Raw genomic sequence first — 12,637 nt, forward strand, 5'->3', positions numbered from 1 at the left:
TTAAGTATTGATTCATAAAATATGCACATAACTGACATTCATTTTCTATAATTTTATGGATTAAAATGCAAATTTATGATCTTGTAGTTCTGCAGGTCTAAGTGCTCTTAGGACTTCAGGCCTCAGTGTGTCAGCAGGGCTGCCCCTGTCTGGAAGTTCTACTGGAGGATCTTTCCCTTTACTTTTTCCCCCAGGTTCCAGAGCTGTCTGCCTTTCTAGCTGTTGTTCTTCATCCTCAAGTGGCATCAGTCCAACACCTGCTCATGGTCACAGCTCCACTCTGTCCATCAGCCTCTTAGCTACCTCTCATAAAGGCCATTGTAATGACCTTGGCTATACCCAGAAGAGCCAGGAAAATCTTTTCATTCAAATCTATCAACTTAATGTCATCTGCAAAGTCTTTTTACACTGCAAAGTCACATATTCATAGCTTCCATGGATTAGGCAGTTAATATGTGGGTTTTTTTCTTCTTTTTGAGGAGAGTGGGAAGAGAAAGTTCATTCTTCATTTGACTACACTAAAGTCAAGTCAGAGTACATGGAAGAGATCTAAAACAATGGCAAAGAAATGACACAGCAAATGTCTAAACACTGAATTAAACAAAGCATGAAATGAAGAACCCAAACTACACTTTAAATTAAACATTAACCAAAGGAATAAAAGGGCAACTACAAAAGAATGTTTCAAGCTATAAAACTCAGGTACCCTGATTTATTAAATGAAAACTTGAGGACAGGTGACAAGTCAAGGAAGCGGAAGAAGATGGTGCTCAAGTGCTTTTTATCTGCACCTACTCAGCTGTCTCAAGACCAGCTTGAGGCTGAAGAAAAAGCAAGTTCTTAGAGGTCATGTTACACCTCACTCTTTTCCTCCTGAAGAGAATCTTCTCCATATGGATACCGGAAAGACTAAATACCTCGGTTGTTACAAGATTTTGGAGATGGGTTGCTTTTCCAGAGATCCATGTGGCCCATTATTCACTGAATATGGGATGAAAGGAAAAAAATGTCAAATGCACTGGTTACTCAGGTGGATCCTGAAGGAAAAAAATTAAATGTGATACAATTTCTTCACAAGGACAGTCAGAAGGCAAGGTCATTTATAGCAAATACATTGACCTGGTTCCAAAAGAGGTTATGAATACAGATTATCCTGACCTACAAAGACCTAATGAAGAAGCTATTAAAGAGATAACGGAAGACAAGGGTATCCTTAGAGAAATCTGTATTGCAGAAGGTTGCTGTAGCCATGCCATTTTGAGCAGGTGATAAACTAGCTCCTGCTCATTACATATTGTACACACCATCACAGCAAGGAATAGCTTTCAACTATGGAGCTAAACAGAGGGTTATTTGAATGGTAGAAATGCAAAAATATCCAATAGGATCTCCAAGTTTCAAGATTAATAAGAAAATTCCCCAGGGACCACCTTCTCCTGTACCTGTCTTGGGTTCTCCTAGTCAAAAGATGACTTTAAAGGAACAACAAGAGTGGAAGATTGCTGCTTGTATTTCCAACTGGAAAAATGCAGAGGTTTATAAAATTCCATTAGAGACATGTCCAGCTGCTCATGGAAGAGGACTCCAGACAGTTCACATAAATGAGAATTTTGCTAAACTTGCTGAAGTGCTTTATATTGCTTATTAGAAGGCTTGAGAAGCTGTGGAAATGCATGTTCAAGTAGAGCAAAAGATGGCTCTAAAAGAAAAGTAGAAACATGAAGAGAAACTTACAGAAATGGGTCAAAAAGAGAGGAGAACAGGGATGAAAACTCATGTGGAAAAAGAGGATGGGAAGCATGTGAGAGAAATGGAATCCATCATGATGGACAAAAAGAGATGCAGAATCCTTCTAGGGAAGCTTCTGATAAGAGGTCGAAGCTTCAAAGAAATGAAAATGGATGTCAATGAAGTCAGGGCTCTTGGAGTGCCCAATTCTCAGAATTCCAAGGAAGCGCAGTGTGACCAAAGGGTTTTCAACCAAACCAAGAGTTTGAACAGTGTATTCACAGGTGGAGAAGATGGAATTCATTTACAATGTTTACAATCAATCCTGGAAAGGTGTTAAAGGTATGGCCCCGAGGATTTATAGGCCCAGTAAAAATCTGGACAAAGTCACTATGGTGATGAATTAGAAGCCAGAATAAAGACCAACAGATGTGTTCCCAACATGGAATTTTCTTTTTCAGAAAGTAGACAAAGAGGCCGAGAAGGACCAATTAAGTCTGAAGAAGATCCTTTTGGTTTGGACAAGTTTTGGGAAGAAGTCAAACAGCATGGTGGCTCTAAAAGAGCTCTGGGGGTAATATTTTGCATAAGAACATCTGCTTAGGAATAAGGTTACCACAATCATGATGAGAAGGCGAATTTTCACAAATTAAGACTGTGCTATCAAATGAGTTTTGCCCTTATTGTGCTGTTTTATTTTGGAGTGGAGAAAGTAGGTTTTTCTTAATACATCAATTTGTATCAAATAAAAACATTTAGACAAGAAAAATGACAAGTAGGTTCAAGAAATTAATATAGAGAATTTAGATTTGTATCACACATAGGCTGAACAAGTTTATCAGAGAAAATAATGAGATCCAAAAGAAATTGAACAAAGCTTAAAATTTAATATTTATTATATCAATTGATAAAAAGTAAGGCAAAGAAAGAAACAAAGAAAATAATTTGTAGAAAATAGATTTTGTAAAAATAAAGATAAATGATGCAAAAAAATAATTACAGCTTCTGAAGGAAACAGACCAACAACTTTGTAATAGAGCCAACTGAAAAATATATAGATATATCATGAAAGAAGATAAGTACAGTAAGTTCAGTAAAATCTTGACAAAACCATCTTGGAATTCAGGTAGAATGGGACAGGGTGGGAATTGATGGCCCAACTACATTATACAGTTTCCTAGGAATAATGTTCTGTCCTCAGGTCTTGTAAGTCCTCATCAGGGATGGCTGCTGCAGACTCTTCTTCCATCCTTCTCTGTTTCATCAGGGACTCCAGCATATCTCAGTCACCATGGTAACTCTATATGATATCTCTCACGTTGTGCTTTTGCCCCATCTGTTCCTCCTGTCTTGAAGATTCACATAACATCCTGAGACGAATTATTCTTGTTTGGGGCACTGTGTATATTTTATTGTTCAATTCAAAAGTTTTTGAGGTCAGGAATTTTCATGAATACATCTCTGTAAACCTGATGTCATGTGGTACTGGGTTCTTATCCCTTTCAACCAAGACGCTGTGCACAGAACCATCATAAAATTTTAACAGTTAACACAATTGTGAATAACTCACTGTCCATGATTCTTATTTGAAAATGCATTCCAAAAAATGAGCTAGACCATGAAATCCAACTGACTAAGAAATGACTTACAAAGTCTCTTACAGGATTATGACCAAGGGATTAGGATGATCGCTGAATGCATGTATACTACAAAAACAAGACACACGAGTGTGAAAATTATGATTAAAGAAGAGAAAATAAATTTTAAAAAGCTTTACAATGGGGGCTGTGGTTGTGGCTCAGTGGTAGAGCACTTGCCTGGCACATGTAAGGCACTGGGTTCAATCCTCAGCACCAAGTAAAAATAAACAAATAAAATGAAGGTATTATTTGACTTCATAATGGCTGCCAATCTTACTGGAGTGAGATGGTATCTTAGGGTGGTTTTGATTTGCATTTCTCTGATTGCTAGAGATGGTGAGCATTTTTTCATGTACTTGTTGATTGATTGTATGTCCTCCTCTGAGAAGTGTCTGTTCAGGTCCTTGGCCCATTTGTTGATTGGGTTATTTGTTATCTTATTGTTTAATTTTTTGAGTTCTTTGTACATTCTGGATATTAGGGCTCTATCTGAGGTGTGAGGGGTAAAAAATTGTTCCCATGATGTAGGGTCCCTATTTACCTCTTTTATTGTTTCTCTTGCTGAGAAAAAAACTTTTTAGTTTAAGTAAGTCCCATTTGTTTATTCTTGTTATTAACTCTTGGGCTATGGGCGTCCTATTAAGGAATTTGGAGCCCAACCCCACTATATGTAGATCGGAGCCAACTTTTTCTTCTATCAGACGCAGAGTCTCTGATTTGATATCTAGCTCCTTGATCCATTTTGAGTTAACTTTTGTGGATGGCGAGAGAAAGGGATTCAATTTCATTTTGTTGCATATGGATTTCCAATTTTCCCAGCACCATTTGTTGAAGATGCTATCCTTCCTCCATTGCATGCTTTTAGCCCCTTTATCAAATATAAGATAGTTGTAACTTTGTGGATTAGTCTCTGTGTCCTCTATTCTGTACCATTGGTCCACCTGCCTGTTTTGGTACCAGTACCATGCTGTTTTTGTCACTATTGCTCTGTAATATAGTTTGAAATCTGGTATCGCTATACCTCCAGATTCACACTTCCTGCTTAGAATTGCTTTTGCTATTCTGGGTCTTTTATTTTTCCATATGAATTTCATGATTGCTTTATCTATTTCTACAGAAATGCCGTTGGGATTTTGATTGGCATCGCATTAAACCTGTAGAGAACTTTGGGTAATATCGCCATTTTGATGATGTTAGTTCTGCCTATCCATGAACAGGGTACATTTTTCCATCTTCTTGGAGGGGATGTGGGGAAAAGGGTACACTTGTACACTGCTGGTGGGACTGAAAAATGGTGAGGCCAATTTGGAAAGCAGTATGGAGATTCCTGGGAAAGCTGGGAATGGATCCACCATTTGACCCAGCTATCGCCCTTCTCGGACTATTCCCTGAGGACCTTAAAAGAGCTCACTATAGGGATACGGCCACATCAATGATTATAGCAACACAATTCACAATAGCTAGACTGTGGAACCAACCTAGATGCCCTTCAATAGATGAATGGATAAAAAAAAATGTGGCATCTATACACAATGGAGTATTATGCAGCACTAAGAAATGACAAAATCATAGAATTTGCAGGGAAATGGATGGCATTAGAGCAGATTATGCTAAGTGAAGCTAGCCAAGCCCTAAAAAACAAATGCCAAATGTCTTCTTTGATATAAAGAGAGCAAATAAGAACAGAACAGGAAGGAAGAGCATGAGGAAAAGACTAACACTAAACAAAGACGAATGGTGGGAGAGAAAGGGAGAGAGAAGGGAAAGCATATGGAAATGGTAGGAGACCTTCAATGATACACAAAATTATAAGAGGTTATGAGGGGCAAGGGGGAGGGGGAAAATGGGAGAGAACTGAACAACAGCAGAGGAGGTAGAGAGGGAAGATGGGAGGGGAGGGGAGGGGAGGGGGGATAGTAGGGGATAGGAAAGGTAACAGAATACAACAGTCACTAATATGCCATTATGTAATAATGTGAGTATGTAACAGATGTGATTCTGCAATCTGTATTTGGGGTAAAAATGGGAGTTCAAAACCCAATTGAGTCTAATATATGAAAGGTGACATATCATGAGCTCTGTAATGTTTTGAACAATCAATAAAAAACAATGAAGGTATTGTGTCCATCTACAACCCCAAATATATATATTATATATATATATATATATATATATATATATATATGTGTGTGTGTGTGTGTGTGTGTGCATATATATAAAGTTTTACAATGTAGAAATAGCAAAAAAAAATCATAAGATTGAACAGAGGAAAAGGGTAAAATGTGTCAATTTCTTCATCTCTAATGTCAGGATTTCATTTATACTCAGAATGAAACTTAACACTACACCAGGGATTGAACTCAGAGACACTTGACCACTAAACCACATCTCCAGTCCTATTTTGTATTTTATTTAGAGACAGGATCTCACTGAGTTTCTTAGCACCTTTCTTTTGCTGAGGTTGACATTGAACCTGCAGTACTCCTGCCTCAGCCTCCCAAGACACTGGAATTACAGGCATACAGCACAGCACTGGGCCTCAATATTTTAAATCTTTATCTTTACTGGGGAAATATTAAGTATTAATAAATTCATTTCTGTGAAAAACTTGAAGTTCAACAACATTGTTTTTTTTATTCCAGTTTCATTTTTTCTGACATATTTAAGGATTATCAAATTTTATATATGATTTAAATAATGATAGTATGACTTAGTTTGGGGAGAATAGTATATTTCTCTTTCCATCATCCATTCTTCATGCATGCACATTAAATAGCTTGATGTGTAATTGATATACATAAAAATCTACATATATCACTTATACAATTTTCTGAGTCTGATTCAGCTCCTCATTTTGCCTTCTATTTATAAGTAAGTACAGGTATGATATTTGAAAGAAAAGTGACCACAACACTCAGAGCAACCAAGAGATCTTTATTGCAGCAGTGCAACAGAGGAGAAAAGAGAGAGAGAGAGAGAGAGAGAGAGAGAGAGAGAGAGCAAGAGAGAGACAGAGAAAGCAAGAGAGACAGCAAGAAAGATAGAGAAAGCAAGAGAGAGAGGGGCCCGGCAGGAGGGAGTTTTTATAGCCCAAATCTAATGAGGTCTCTGGGTCTGCAAGCTGCCTTGTTGGCACAAGGGGGGTTATGTGTTCCGCCTTGAGCAGGGGGTTGAGTGTTCAGCCTTGGGTGTGGGGGGGGTGCCGAAGTGCTCAGCCTTGAGTAGGGGCTTGGGCCTTTGGGCTTGAAGCAAACAGGTGATAAAGAGCCAGACAGAGGGTTTGAGTGACCAGGTCACCCTTCAGCTAACTTTGTTTGGCATGACCTGCAGACAGCTTACTCAGCCTGTCCTGCACCTAACAATATTTATTTGGGATGACCTGTAACTGTTTGCCCCATCTATTCAAAATGGTTACATTTGAGTAATAAACTCAGGTAATTTTCAAGTGTATGATTCTTAATAACATTTGAATTTCTATGTGAATATGTATCAGTCATACAAAACACTAGCTCATGGTAAGAGCAAAAGAGAAGTAGTCTGGGGAAGATATTTTTAAAACCTCTGCATAGGTTAGCATTTCTTTTGCTAAAATATCTCCTTTTTGCTTAATAATAGATCATCACATTACCACGTTTCTGATTTTTTTAAGGGAGTAAAATAGTCCTAATGAAGATGTTTATCTTTTTTTCTTATTAACTAAAGATAAAAGTGGTGATTAATTAGGTTCTAATGTAAACTTTAACACAAATTGATAAATAAAATGTAGAAACACATTCATAACATTGCTGGCTGTATGGTTTGACACTAGGAATGTCCCCGGAAAAGCTCACGTGTTAGGTAACCGTGGCAATGGGCAGAGATGGAAAGACTGGGTCATGAGAGCTGTAACCTCTCAGTGGATGAGTCCATCTGAAGGATTAATGATTTGAATGGACAGCTGGGTACCAACCGTGGGTGGTGGGACTTAGCTGGAGGAGGCAGGTCGTTGGGGTGTGGTCTTGGAATATATCTCTTCCCAGGCTCCTGCCTCTTTCTCTGCTTCCTGGCTGCCACGAGCTTAGCGGCTCCTCCACCAGGCCCTTCTGCCATGGTTTTCGCCTGACCTCTGACAGTGGAGTCTGCTAACCTGTGCCCTCTGCACCCCTGGGAGGTGGCCTGTGAGAGGGGAGAGCTGCAGGAGGAAGCAGGAGCTACAGGAGCCCTGCTGGCCGGTCCACAGCCCTGTGCCAAAGGCCATATGTGGGCATCCTGATGCAGCAGGAGAGCGCTGACGCCTGGACAAGAACTGAGGCAGGCCTGTAATCCCAATGGCTCAGGAGGCTGAGGCAGGAGGATGGATATTCAAAGCCAGCCTCACCAATTTAGCAAGGTCCTAAGCAACTTAGGGACAGCCTGTCTCTAAATAAAATATAAAAGGGCTGGAGATTGGCTCAGTGGTTAAGCTCTCCTGGGTTCAATCCTTGAACAACAACAACCAAAGAACCTAGTCATATGCTGCTGCATTGGGAGCGCCCAAGATGTGGGTGCTCTGTGGTAGAAGCAGCTGTAGCAGGGCCAGAGTCTGGGTTGTGCCTCAGCCTCTCTGTCCAGTCCCACCCGACCTAACTGCAGCCAAAGAATGCCAGCCAAGTCTAAGGGGAGCGTCCTGTCTGGTCCAGCTGAGCAGCACCAGCAGCCTCCAAAAGCAAGATGAGGGAAATGGTCAGATCATTGCCAAGGATTTGGAATTAGCCCCAATTAGCCCCAGGCGACTAGAAGGACCTACCTGGTGGAAGAACTTGAGGTGAGAGGCGCGGGAATTAGCAGGGAGTTCCCGGCTCTTGATCCACTGGGGCTTCCTGGGATCTCCAGATTTCCCCGTTCCTGGGAACTACAGAAGACGCCTTCGGGTGGGCTTTCTTTGCTCAGGAGACTCCTGAGAGGAGTCGCTGCACTTTCTTTTTTCAATCAGAAAGAAAATCAACTAGAGGTTTCATGGAGGGACCTGGGATGGTTGGAAGGTGAATGCTAGCGTGCCTCTGTAATTCTGAGTGTGTGTGGTGTGGGAGGAAGGGGTTCCCTGGGGTGGGGGGTCAGCAGAGGAGAACTTGGGGAACCAGATGGGCGCCTGGAAGATGCTCCTCTCCTGCACTTGCTCCCCCCCCCCCCCAACCCTTAAGAATACTTTGCAAAGGTTGCTCCTCGCCTGGCAACCTCCCTAAGCAGGAGTGAAAGGGACCCGATTTGGGGTCCTAGGCCAGGGCAGGGAGGACATTGTGAGGAGAACAGCGGAGGCTGTCCTCCCAGCCTCTGGATCCCCAATGGAAGGAAGCTGACCTGGGCTGCTAAGAGAAGAATCCAGCACTGGGGATGTGGAACAGGCCTGGGACTTTCTCACTTTCAAGTCCCTGAAGCAGCCCCTGTTCACCTCCACATGTCCCTCCCAGTAACTTTGGGCCTTTGTTCCAATCTGTTTTTCCTTCCTTTCTCCTTCCTTTCGTCTGTCACCGCTAGACATTAAACCTGGGATCAGGTACACAGACAAGTTGTGTATTTGTGTGTGTGTGTGTGTGTCAGAGAGAGAGAGAGAGAGAGAGAGAGAGAGAGAGAGAGAGAGAGAAACACTCTGTGGTCTTGCCACCTCCTAGGTCTATAGAACTGGGACTGTTTTCCATATTGCTACTGCTTTCGACCTCTGTGTTGGCATTTTGCTTCCCTCTTCTCTCCCTTTTTTCTTTCCACCTGTCGATACACCCTACTTCCTAATAACATGTGTGCTTGTAGGAAAAGGATTTTTTTAAACAAGAGAGGACATAAAGTGAAAAGCAAAAGTAAATACAGGCCATATTTGCATGAATATCCTCTTGAAATTTTCCATATATCCACAAACATACATACATTTTAAAAATTTTGTGTGTGTACAATGAACAGTACTGTGTATAGTGTTCAGAAACTTGCTTTTCACTATTAAATCACTTAGATCTTTTTTTCCTATCAGCACATGTGGAACTAACATTATTTCTAACTGCAGTACAGTGTTCCACTTAAGAACTCTATACTGTAATCAATTTCCTTTTTTTCCCCCTTTACATTGTAACCAAATGTTGTACAGCAGTCTTCCACCAGCAATAGGTTCGGGTACATTATTTCTACATCTTTACATGAGACTAGGTTGTCTCTTGGGTCCACGATTTAGAGAGAGACTGTGAAGGGGTCCGCTTGCTGGTCTTTTATGTCACGGGTTCCCTATGTGAGGTAGAATAGGCTGGCAGGTGGGTATGGAGGAGCCCAAAGGGCTGGGCAGGATCTTGGTTGTCTGTGCTGTGCTCTGGTGATTCTCTGACTTCATGCCGCATCCTAAGAAACCAGGAAGGGGACCCCAGAAAACCCACAGATACTGTCTCTCACCTCACAAAGTTCTAGACTGACATGCTTATACTTGTCACCTGCTGAGAAGGGTCTGTGATGACTTAGGAAAAAGCACAATCAATGCATTGTCTCTCTTGGGGGAGGGGTCTTGCATTCGTATTATAATGACTTTTGTATTCCCTCCTTCCCATCTCCAGGCACATTGTGGAATTCTTCCTGATAGTTACTCAACTGCAATTCTGCTGTGTCTATTTTGTTTCTGCCTGGCAAATTTAAACAGGTAGTGTTCTGGTAAAAAGCAAGAGTATGATCACACATGAGTAGAATTTCTGTTTAGGATTGCTTCTAAACCTAGTTTGGATCAACAAAAGAGTTGAGGTTTTAACACTTTATGTACAGGGCCTTTTGGTTGAGCTCATCTAAAGACCTAGGGTGTAGAGAAACCTCAAGATGTATTGTCTGTTTTCTGTCTTAGATGGACCAAACACAGCCCAGTCAGATGGATTGCTAACAACAACAACCATGAAGACCTCAAGGAGTGCTCACCAGCTCAGGTGCCTCTAGGCCTAGTTCACACTCTGAGCCTTCAGTCAGGAGTCTCTTCCAGCAGTCACAAGTTTTGTGATTGGAGGTCTTTTCCTTTTTCTTTCTTCCCCTCTTCTAGGAGATGGGAACAGCCAATGGGACAACACCAACTGTCATGAGAATGAGATGGTGATTCTGACACCCCCCCCATAGACTCCAGACTCTACATGCTCACCTTCATGCCTTCCTGGTGCTGATGGTCTTTATAAGTAAACTCCACATCTTATGCATCTTCTCACTGTTGGCCAACATCAACATGCTGGTCTGCCTGGTCATGATCTACCAGTTCATTGCTCAGGGATAAGCCCAGGCCTCCCCCATCCTCTTAGAGGAGTGAACAAAACCAGTAAGTGGAACCTAAGTAGTTACATGTTACTTATTTGAGGTATTTTTGGAAGTTTTTAACCTTAACACTATTGACATTTTGGGTCAGATTTTAATTTGGGGATTGTCCTGTGCATTGTAGGATATTTAGCTGCATCCCTGGTCTCCATCCTGAAAATACTAGTGGCAGCTATTCCCCCAGCTTGACAAACAAAATTGGTTCTGCACATTTTTAAATCCTGGGGGGCAAAATCACTCCTGTGGAAATCATTGGGTTGTACTTTTCCAATTAGATTGTTAATGATCATTATGCATAATTGGAAAATAGTGAAAACGTACTAAGATCAAGGTAAAAATAAATTTTTCTAATCTTTATGTAAAGTAATTCCTTACTAACCTACTTATTTATTCATCAAAATTATAAATTCACTTACTGTTCACACCACCTGCTTACCCAGGTATGCAGGTTTGTAGGGTAGTTTTAAGAACATGGTGGGTAGAAAATCCGGAGTGAAAAAATGTGCCTTTAAGCATTATGGCACTTTGTGGAAAAGATAGTGCATTTGCCAAGATTCAAAAAATAAATAAAAAAGAGTAAAAGTAGGTAAATAAAAATAACTTAAGATATTTAAATTTAACTTCCCAGTTAACTCACATTAGTTCTTATTGGTTAAAATGTGGACAACACAAACACTCCCTGAGTACCACTCTCCCACCTGCATCTCCTCTCAGGGATGCCCTCTGTGTGAGTGGTCTCATTCTAGGTTCTGTGAATGCATTTACACACTAATGTAAGTATGTAGGAAGTACATGAAATATGCTTTGTTTCATATTTTTTAAATAATATTTAAAATTATTGGCAGTGTTCATCTAACTAGCTATTTCCTCCTTTGACAGTGCCCTAGAGCTCTCCAGGCTGGTTCGGCTGGCTCTACTTCATTGTTTCTCACTGCTGCCTAGAATCACAGAGAGCAGATGGACACCATTTCCTTAACCAGTCCCCTGTAAGTGGACCATTGGGTCATTTATATCTTGTAGTCTGATTTCAGTATTAAGACAGTGAATTTTATTTCTTGTGGACATGATGAATGATTCTATAAGATATTTAATCAGAGGTTCAATTACTAAAAAAATGTGCCCTTTTTTTTTCTTATGATACTGAGCATCAAACTCAGGGGTGTCAGATGGCTAAACTATATCCCTAGAACTTTGTTTTTTAAGACAGTGTCTTGGTAAGTTGCCCAGGCTAGACTTGAACTTGCTATTCTCCTACCTCATCCCCAAAGTCACTGGGACTATAGGCAGGGACCATCAGGCCTAGGAAGCACCCTCTTTTGAATTTTTATATTGCCAACTTGCTTCATCCAAAAGTTGTTGACTGGTTTCCTATAGACTCCCCTCCATGCGTCCATGGCACAAAGCATTGCCTCATTTTCCCACAGAAACCCAGTCGCCTAGTGATGTGGTTTCTAGGAAACTAGTAGGCCTTGAAAAGCAGGACTAGGGAAATGACATGGTGAATCTAGATTAACTTCATTGTGAGTGTATGCTAGTTTTCTCTTACTGTAAATCAGATGGGTGGTGAATATTGTTTCCTTTGTGTATCAATTTTCCTTAAAAACATAAAGAGCTCTCATTCTATTTTTTATGATGAATGTGTGATTGACTATTTCCATGATCAAAAAAGAAAGGGTAAATAATTTCACTTAGTAATCATTTCACATAGTAATTATATCTCTCAAGTGTGTACATAGGACATTCCAGTGAACATAAATGGTTCAGAGAGTGATGGCCACTTCCTGTAGACACACACACACATGCCTAACTGAATCTTAAACCCTTGTGTTTTAGTTACACACTGGTGCTTGCCATGAACAGAGGGCTAGGTGAGAATTCCAATCCCTGTAACAGCTCGGTTCCTGCTGACTACTGGTGTCCAACCTGAACATTGTACCCAGTACAATCTGCACTTTGAGGTGAGGCAGCCCTGCCCATTTCCTGAGAGCTGTTCT

At 40.8% G+C, this 12,637-nt stretch overlaps 1 pseudogene across 1 annotated transcript in view; it reads left to right on the forward strand.

The window, feature by feature from the left end:
• The first annotated feature begins 763 nt into the window (after positions 1–763).
• LOC308652372 (SNW domain-containing protein 1-like) overlaps positions 764–12,637 on the forward strand; it is a 32,894-nt pseudogene continuing 21,020 nt past the window's right edge. Inside the window, exon 1 of the transcript in view lies at positions 764–2,302. The product of the transcript in view is annotated as an SNW domain-containing protein 1-like (transcript). The remainder of the gene's footprint in view (positions 2,303–12,637) is intronic.

The sequence above is a fragment of the Spermophilus citellus genome (genome assembly GCF_964194105.1).
Source record: "Spermophilus citellus genome assembly, chromosome: 1".
Lineage (NCBI taxonomy): Eukaryota > Metazoa > Chordata > Mammalia > Rodentia > Sciuridae > Spermophilus > Spermophilus citellus.